This window comes from Octopus bimaculoides, chromosome 1 (assembly GCF_001194135.2).
Source record: "Octopus bimaculoides isolate UCB-OBI-ISO-001 chromosome 1, ASM119413v2, whole genome shotgun sequence".
Classification (NCBI taxonomy): Eukaryota; Metazoa; Mollusca; class Cephalopoda; order Octopoda; family Octopodidae; genus Octopus; species Octopus bimaculoides.
This window is the reverse complement of record NC_068981.1, coordinates 5,706,985-5,709,215: the sequence shown is the minus strand read 5'-3', so window position 1 is coordinate 5,709,215 and position 2,231 is coordinate 5,706,985.

Genomic DNA, 2,231 nt, shown 5'->3' with positions numbered 1-2,231 from the left:
TTTAAAATCTTATATTTATTTTTTTTTTTTTCCCCCTAAAGAATGGCCTGGTATTTGTGTTTAACTGAATGGTGTTTCTAGTTGCCTTTTTAAAAAAAAAAATGAAATAGTGCAAGGCAGAAGATTAAATTTCTTAATAAAAAAAAATTCTCTTCAATAAAATGAAAATTGTTGCCAAAAATGAAATATATTCAAATTGGAATTGATATAATTTTTATAAATTGATATTTTTGAATTAAAAACACTTTGAATTAAGAAACTCTAATTATTTAATTTTGTTTTATTTAAAAGTGGGAATATTTTGTGAAAGAACAAAAAGAAAAAAAAAAAGCAAGGCTTTCTTTAAAGATTTTTTAATTTTCTATAAATTCTTCAGAAGTTTCTAGAATCTTTGCATCTATTATTTTTACCAAAATATTTTAGTTTTACAAACATTCTTTTTACATTTATTTTTTTTTTATGACCTAAAATTCTTTTTTTTTTTCTTCTCAAATTTAGAAATATGAAGCAAATAATTTTATTAAATTATTGAGAATCTAAAAAAATATTTGGTATTTTTCATAAACAATTTAAAAATTTTCTTTTATTAATATTCTTGTTTTTATTGGTGAATTAAAATAATTCTTGAACTTTTATCAGTTCTTGATAAATTTCTTATTGTTTGACTTTTTGAAGATTGATTGAAAGTGTTATTGATCTCATATTCAATGATCTCATAAAACTAATGTTATTTTTCACATATATTGATGAATTGAATTTCAGAACTACAATAGTGAATACAGCTAAGGAGGATAAAAGCAGGAATTATTTACATTTAATTATTTTTTACAAATATTTAAATATGCTGTAATATTTAAGTAATTGTGAATATATATTTAAATATTCAAATAATATTTAAATAGTTAAGTTATTTAAATAATTAATGTTTAAATATTCAATAACATTTATTTAGATAATCAATATTTATTTTATTTTATTTATGATTTTGTGTCAAAATCTGAAACCAACATTTTTCTTTATTTATATATTCAAATTATATTTCATCAATATTTAAATATTCAATTTATTGCTTTCTGTATGATTAGCCAGATTTTTAGATTTAGAAATTTGAAATATAAATGAATATGAAATTTGTTAAAATTTGTCTGAAATCTGTTAAGCCTTGGCTTATGACTTGTTGCATATTGTTTGCAAAATAAAACTACTTGTCTTAGCAGTATTTTTGTGATGTAGTTTACAAGATTTGACATAAGCTGGCATAGTTTTGCTCATAAATACATTCCAGAAACGTGTAGCCATTTTTAAAAAAAACTTATTTAACCCTTTAACACTCAGATTATTCTGCCAAATGTAATGCTTATTTATTCACATTATTTTGAAGTAATTGTGCATTACAGATTTTAACGATGTGATTGTTTATTTTTAGAATAGCATTGTGGGATAGGTGTGAAAAGCTGGATCTGACTAGTTTAAATGCGAAAGGGTTAAATCATTAAAAACATGAAAAAAGTCTTTTTTTGAAGTGTTCAACTGATTGGTGTTTCTGTCATGTCTGTTTATATTTATTTATTTTTGGTAACATAACTTGAAATATTGTATTCTAAATATTGTGTGAAATATTAAAGTGTAACTTGAGATCAAAATTCATGTTCTGGTATTCCTTCCTCAATTGGTTCCTTTAGATCAGTGGTTCTCAACCATTCTTTTTACCTATGGACCTATTTTATTTTAGTTGACCCCCATAACCATTCCATGTTTAAAGACTAGTTTCACAGATACTTCTTTCCAAATTCCTATTTCGTTTATCTACACATTCACTTGTGTTGGTTAAATAATGTAAAACATCAGTGAAAGAAATCCATTCCTTACAATAGATACATCTGAAATAAAAAATTTTTTCATGGATTCATAAAATACTTCTGTGGACCCCGAAAAATCTTTTACGGGCCCTGGTTGAGAACCCCTGCTTTAATTATTCTTTAAATTGGAATAGTTTTAATCATTTCAGTATCTAAAATATTGATGCTCTTCTGCTGGTAAAAATACCAATGTATTTTGTTAGCCATTAAAATAAGCTAAAAGAAAAAACATTCCATAAGAATCTTCAATTTCATTTTCCAAAGAGTATACATGTAGCTGCCTCTCGTATATTTTAGTTGCTTCTTAGATAAATTATTTTGTTTCAGTTACCACCATCTTCCTAAATGTATTCTTTAAAATTTGAATTACTA